The sequence below is a fragment of the Aphis gossypii genome, chromosome 3, assembly GCF_020184175.1.
Source record: "Aphis gossypii isolate Hap1 chromosome 3, ASM2018417v2, whole genome shotgun sequence".
Taxonomy (NCBI): Eukaryota; Metazoa; Arthropoda; class Insecta; order Hemiptera; family Aphididae; genus Aphis; species Aphis gossypii.
The window spans coordinates 45,679,000-45,687,602 of NC_065532.1; the positions used below are offsets into that span (position 1 = coordinate 45,679,000).

The window sequence follows — 8,603 nt, forward strand, 5'->3', positions numbered from 1 at the left end:
GTAGATTTATTAAAAAGAAATAAAACCTCAATTAATAATATATATATACAATATACATATATATATATATATAGTATTACAAATTATACAATAAAATGTGTCTCAATTATAATACGTCTCTTTGTTTTTTATATTTTCCAAGCTAAATTTAATCAAAATAATATTAAAATATAGAATCTGTGTTGAATACTGGATACCTATTTTCCAACTAACTTACTCTGATGATTTGAAAAAAAGGAGAAATTTAAACACAAATATCTCTACAGTTATTACAATGAAACAGTACAATTATTGAAAATTATTCTATATTGAACAATGTGTAAGGTGTAACATATGTACGTAAATTAAAAAAATATATAAATATCGTATAACTCAAACTGAAGTTATATTTTATCAAGTGTTTCCTCTTAATCGTTAACTTACAATATATATACTTTCAGTGTCTGCAGCAATATAAATAAAAACTTTTTACTTGTGCATAACAGTAATCATTAATTAATAAAACATCGATATAATATACACATATTTGGTTTAATACAATAATATTATGAGATCTGACTTCAAGCGTTTGACGCATACTTCATTAAATACGCTATTATCGTCAAACACAAAACATTGCTATCCAAGAATAAAAATACTTATTCAATGATACATTGATGACTTATATGACACATATTTTATTGAAATATAAATATCGCGAGAAAAAATTGTGTGATTCCTTAGTGACTGTGAAATCATTTCATAGAAATGGCGACGGTGCACGGTAATAAAATATAGGAAATAGGCAAGACGCAATATAAATTGGGAACAAAATCCAATGTTAAACAATTTTTTCGTGAAACAGCCCCCATTAATTCCCTGGAGACATGACGTTCTTGTCACAATCCATTCCGCATTAAGCTAATATGAATGTGTTATATTTTATTCATATTGTGGGTCATCTTTCAGTCACGTGTCATATGAATGAAACAAGTAACGCCTAGTCGTATGTTATTCAATAAAAATAGTATTAAAATAAACAGAGTAACATACAACTTATTAACACGCTTTATTTATACTCAGATATAATATAATATAGAGACCAACACATATTATATTATTTATTTGCATAACAAAAAAAAAAAAAATAGACCGAACGCTGCAACATTTTATTTTAAGTCCCTATAATAATGCGTGTATCATATAGTATATTTAAACTTTTTGATTAAAACCAAAGGAATTTTTTATGTTTTCACAAATACCTATAACAATATAATAATCATATCATCATCCAGTTTGATATTAATATTGCTTTATTTATTACTGATGTCATAAGTCATTATATTAACAAAATATTATGTCGAGTGTTATTTTATTTTATAACTGAATTATTATTATAAAACAAATATTATTTCAACTATACTACTGCCAATTTGTTAACAATCTTCACTTTTTATCTTATTTGGTAGATTTATATACTTTTTATTTTTAATAGTTAATTTAAAAATGTAATTTCCTTGATGTCAAAAATAAAAATGTTAATAGAACCTTTAACGTTACAATTCGGACAGCGATTTTATGTCACTCTATTCAATAATTATTAGACCTTCTGATCAACATAATTAAGAACTTCAAAGGAGAGTATTTGTTTATTACCTACCTAAAATTAGCCAACATTTTAGTCAACATTTAAAACCATGATAGTTTGATTAGCATGATTAAATGTCAACCATAATTATCATCATGATGTTTTCATTAATTACAGAAATTAAATTTTAGATACACCGTGCACTGTATGAACAACAAACAACAAAATAAGTAAGAGGATAGAGTCGAATTCATCACTTATTTTATACATGAAATATTTTTGAATGAAACAGGCAATGGCTGCTATAATATGGTCTACGTCCATTAAAATATAAAATATACTTTTATATTTTAATAATATATTAAACAAATAAATAAAATGATAATTTATTATTAATTGAAAATGTTTAGATTTTTCATTAATATATTAAAATACGTTAATGTATCATTGACGAAGTATAAGGATGGTGCATTTACATTTTTATTGCAGATTGAAAATGCATTTTACTTAAAAGTTATCTATACTAAGATGTTTGTAGGATGTATTTTTTTTCGTTCACTACATGGAAAATCTCTTTAATTATGAAAATTTTAATTTTCTAGGTAATTGAAAAAAAAATGAAAACTGATTTTAATAATTAACTATAATACAAAATATATAATAATACCATTAATATTTGTAAGTATTAAATAAAAATTTTGGTGAACGTTTATAAAACCACATTCAGTATATAAATATAAAATTAAGCCACAAATAAAAACTTTGTGTAACGTTTAATAAGTGCAAAATAAAATTAATAATAAAAGCTTAACAAAATATTAAATATTATAACGTATAATTTGTATCAAAGCCTACTTGTGCATGTCAGTGGCTTGAATAAAAAAAATTACGAAAATCCTGTCAATGACCGGACCACATCGTTTTAGTGAAGAGCCTAACCTCCCCTTGTCGGAACAAAAGGTCAGAATAGCCTAATGACATGGCCTTATTAAGCAGCAATTTGGAATGGCAATGACTCATATTATATTTCTCCCTTCTCTACCCCTATTATCATGTATCGACGGGAGATTTCCCACCCAGCCCTTTAACCAACACTAAAATACGATTCCATTGTTCGCAAATTCCTCTTATTCGCAAATACTCTGCTCCGTTCGTCAAAAACCCGCTGTCAATGCCAATTGCTAATTGATCCACGGATAAATAAATATATACATATGTAGTTTGTATGTGTGTTTAGTGTACGTCTGACTAAATTAAAAAATATTTAAATCGATAAAAGTTTATTATTAAATATTTTGATATTTAATATATTGTAACCCGAGTATAATATTATGATATGTTAACGATTTATGAATTGTTATATATTAGTTGTTGAATTCTATATACTAAGCAAACACGCATGTAACAATATTGTTTATAATCTTATTTCATAATATTTTATAATTATGAAATAAGATTATAAAAGCCATTTAACATAATATGACATAAAGTATATTAAATTCAATTATAATTTGCATTAAAATATGAATAGTTAAAGACTATAGTACAAAAGATCTATTCAATTATTTTTCCAGTTTTTATTTTGTTCAATGATATTTGTAAGTAGATAATATATGCAATTCATAATAATGTATATAAGTATATTGATATAACATATTAAATTAACTCATTTTACATAGTAATAAATAGATAATAAAATTAAAAAAAAAAAACTATTGTTAAAAATTAATTGATTCAGAGTGTTATTATTACTATTACTATGTATTACGACTAGGACCATTTTTTTGGTGTTGAATTATAATAGGCCATTTTAAACTGCATAATGTGTAGCACTTAAATAATTTATCTAGTTTATTGAATTCTTCAAAAAAATTAGCTACAGTAAAAATAAAAAACATATTTTTATGAGAAAATACATTGTTACACGCATTATGTAAATAATAAGATAAAATATATGTGCATGTGATTGATGTACTTGAAAGGAATTGTGTCAGTCTCTAAACGGGTTGATTAAAAAAAACCAATCAATAACTGTTGAGTTGCCGACTGAATATTGATGATAATATAAATAAATACGATATTTATCTAATCATTCTATACACATAAAATATCTAAAATTGATTTCGATTTGTGAAGTCTTTTGATTAGTAAATAGTAGCAATGTAAACGTAAAGAAACCCTTAATGGATTGCTAGTTTTATATGCAAAAAGAAACTATGAAATTTGTTATACTTAGTCATTCCGATGCACAATAATAGTTTAACCATGTAGTATACAAGATGTGAATAATTCACCAAGTTTTTTTACCCCTTTTTTTCTTCAACAAATTAGTCATTAAAATCGAATTTTTGAAATTTTTAAATATTATTAAATATTTTATTCACTAAATTCTTGAGATTTGTTATGCTTTACGTCTTATTTAATACGTTTTGTAGAAATGTATAATTTTTTTTTTTTAATGACAACCCCTTTGCAAATTTTTATACAGCAAATGAATTGACGGATAATTTTTCTAAAATCATTGACGAATCAGAATGAAAATTTTATAGGGTAATCTATGAGTTACTTAACTTAGTATATTTACTAGAGATAGGTAATAGACCCATGAAAATAGACTTTGAAGATATAAGTGTATGATAGTAAATTGAAAATTGTAGTAATTCACATTAATCTGTCAACATTGAAAATTTGAAATTCTTAAAAAAACCCAATAAATAATTATTATGAGGGTTTGAAAAACAAAGATTTCTATCATCACAGTAAATTCCTTAAGCATTACAAAAAAAAAAAAAAATAATAATAATAATAATAAAAAAATACAAGAATTTAAGAATGTGGTCTTTGCAGAGTATGGAGAGTATATTTAAAAATTCCAAAAATCAAAATGCATTTTTAAAGTTCAATATTAGCTGGAATAGTGCTTGGTAGATAAAATAATATAATAAAAGATTGTTAAATCATTCAACTCAAACTTCAAAGTCAGAAGTTAATATTTCATTTTTGCTAACTTTCAATTTGTTTATAGTAAGTGTATTGTATAAGAATTTTTTTTCGCGATGTGGCAAAACATTGTAAGTCTATGTGTCTTCTTACCATTTTATTGTTAGTGAATCTATTTATGTCGAATAAAAAACTATTTTTGTAATTTAAAGTAAAACTTTTTCCCCAAAAATAACATATCGACTTCAGCCAGCCTACTACAGAAATATAATTCGAGTTGATCTATAATTTTTTGATTATAGTTTATAATAAAAAGTGCATTATTGTATATTATTATTGATTTTCGTTATGCCGGGATACTATTATATTATTGAGCTTTATGAGCTTAAAATTCTAAACATTTTTATATCAATACATTGTGGGCAATAACAATATATTGTTTCCATTACTAGACCATCATAAAAGCAATATGGGTTAGTGCAAGGCGGATTTATAAGCAACAATAGTGGTCGCACATGACTACATGAGGACAGTGTAAATCTTCATTGTATCTCTCATTATCACTATCTTATGTCAGTTTGTAGATGTCATATACATTGGTTATCTCTAAAACACTCCAACGAAGTGTAAACACCTCAAAATAGTTGATGGTCGTAAATTTAACACCATCTACAGTACAACAGAGAGGTTAAATGTTTTCTAATATACCAAGTGAAAATAAATAATAAAGCAATATTATTTTATCAAATCGGAAGTCAAAATATTGTACCTAAATTTTTATACAATTTTCATTTATTTATCTATCGTTACATTTTTAAAAAATTATCAAAAACAATATGTATGATCCAAAATATTAGGTACGTCATGTGTGACAGATGGCATAGGTATTATATTGCTTAATAAATATTATAGACACTACCTATCAATGCATGCAGTACGTATCATATTAAATATTGTCTAAAATTGTTCACACAATCATTTTATTAGTTTTAATTCATCCATTAATTTTCTATTTAATTTATACCTATTTAATTTTTTATAACGTTTCCATACAACATTTCTAATTTTTCTCATTTATTCGAATTAATTATACCGAGAATCTTACAATTTAGCGTTTATAATATTTACGTTATTATTGTTATTGATGTACAATTTTAATTTTTTATTAATAGTATTTTAACTTTTTATTCATACTTTGGTTTTATTATTCTAACAAATTAACAGACTGCTCGTTGTAATATCGTTTCCGAGTATTCTTTTATTAAGGCCCCCATCAGTCAAATAATTATTGTATCGTGAATTATAAAATGTGCCTATATTTATAGTGACTTAATATTATAATAAATCAAACGTATTATATAATTTTATGTTGTATAAAATTATCCTAAATCCTCAATTCTTATTATTAATGTAAATCTTTCAATAGACATGGTTATTTTATACTATTAAGTTGATTAATTATAAATTATGTAGTTTTCAATTATTTCAATTTGAAAATTTCAGGAAAAATGAAAAAGAAAAAGTATAAAACATTATCATATACAGTTACCACTTACCTACTTGCCTATCTAAAACATTTATGTTTTATTTAAAATTATATAAGTAAAATATGATTCGGTAATTATTATTTAAATAAATTGTTTTCAATTAAATTCTAACTAATATTAAATTACAATAAACTAATAAAATACAAAAAAAAATATAGTTTTTCAAATAATTAAAGCTATGATTTGATTTGAATTGTGTATTATTTAAAGCACAGTTAGGTAAGCTGAAAACCACCATAAATAAACTAATATTTGCTAATATCTTTAAACCCTATTGACATAAATATAAACCTGTTAATTTCAGTACGTGAAGGACTGTAACACATATATTTGTCAAAGTGCCACGTAATTGTAAAAATTATGTGGGCCAGAAAATACGGGTTATTGGTAAACAAAATACGTTTTATAGAATTCAGATGCGGTATTTATTAAACCATTTCGGTCCAATAAACATATAATGAATAAGTAATGTAACATATTTCAAGTAATATGATGTATTATGCTTTTCATAAAATTTTAGTTAAAAGAAAATGTCATGATATATTTTTTAAATGTATTCTTATATTATGATATACGTGTTAACATACGTATTCATTACATTATTGCTAATTTACAAAAATAAAAAAAATACGTAGAATGAAGGAAATGTGAGTAAATATTATTTTAATATAATATTCAAAATTCATCAGCGTATCAAATACATGGATTTTATTGGTGAATGTTATAAGTAAATAAAAATATTTTTTAAAAGCAATTATTTTCAGATTTGTTATTCATTCAAACTACATTATAAGAGACACATCATATACGAGTATAAACACTCATGCACACATAAACGCACACATACATTTATAAATAATTATAATTTATTTTAAACTTGTGACATGCTTTATCATATTATTTACTCAAATAAAAAAAATTAAACCTTAAAAAAAAATAGTAAAACTTGCTAATTCCATTTGTTGCAATAAATGATAATGCCACAATGACAATACGTATGCAAATTTGATGCTATTTTTTTTTTTGGTTTTAAGGGTGGTGCGCTAGCCATAAGCTGATTATAGTCTCTTATTCTTAGATCCTGTGAGGGATCCCTTTATCACATTTAATGTATTAAAAGGATTATCCAGATACTGATGAGAATACAAACGGGAACAATTGTGATGTAAAAGAAAAAAATATCGTTATAAATTATAATACGTTACCGAATAACTCGATTAACATAATTGTGATGAATTTAACATATACTCAAGAGATATGTAGCTATCAAGTTTTTTATTTTACAACATTTGTGATGTACCTATTAATGATTTTTATGAATAAAAAAAAAAAATTATTTAAAATTATTCATTGGCTACACATGATTTCAACAGATAAATTGTGTTTCTTGTAATAACATATTTTTTATTATTAATTTAAGGTGTTTATAAATGTATTAATTATAGATGATAAAAACAATTTTTTTCTCACATTATTATTATTATTTTTATTTATTTATTTATTTATATTTTATCATTCTTACAGCCGGGAAATATATTATATAATAATATTATAACGTCGTCAAATGAATAACAATAATAGTGATTATTACATAACAGTATGGGCATGGAATTATGTAGGTCTTCGCATCATACGGCCAATCAGCGAACTACTGATTTAATATACTACTTTTCTATTGGTAATTATTGTTTATTATTATTGGATTTGTTTTAATCTATCTTAATTAATCGAGTCTCAAGATTAAGTTCGTCAATCGTAATTCGAATGCAGTGATCTATACTTCGAACCTCGCAGGACCGTTCAAAGCACCAAACCTTTGTCACATCTCATATACGTCGATAATAATAATTTTCACATTCAAAGGTGGGTGGTGGGGCGATTGATTAACTAAAGGTACGCTTTTAACAATTATTTTAATGTTTTATAATATAATATATATTACATATACATCGAAATTCAAATTTTACAGGAAAGACGCAAAACGTATTTTGTGTAACTCATTATACTCCCTTTTTGAGATAAATTTAATAATTATATACATATTATAACTAAAGGAATACGTAGATATGTTTCTTTTTCACATCAAATATAGTGAAATTTCCATATAACTAAATTTTCTATTTAGCGAATTCCTCTATATAATACTATTTTTTTTGTTCGTCGTAGGACTTGGTTAAATAAAAGTTTCACTGTATTAAAGATAACAACGACGATAGATACGATAAAAAAGTTTTTATTAATTTAAATTGTTAACAAATATTTAATTTTACAACCAAGTAATATATGTATAATTTCGATATTAAATATTTTGTTATTCATCAAAATCAATATAATTAACGAAATTAATTCATATTTTACAATCATAAAATGTTGATCTACATACGGAGTAGTACTACTTACTACATAAATATAATATTTTTCAATCTTATTCAATTACAATTTAAAACTATGACAAGAAATAAAATATAATGTGAAAACAAAGCATTTTCTCAAAGATACCTTAGAAGTAGACTTAAAATATAAGACCATAAAAATTCTTAATTAAAAAA

At 24.1% G+C, this 8,603-nt stretch overlaps 1 protein-coding gene across 2 annotated transcripts in view; it reads right to left on the reverse strand.

Moving 5' to 3' along the window:
- LOC114124535 (uncharacterized) overlaps positions 1-8,603 on the reverse strand; it is a 239,502-nt gene that overhangs the window by 181,338 nt on the left and 49,561 nt on the right. The gene's annotated exons all lie outside the window — the stretch shown is intronic.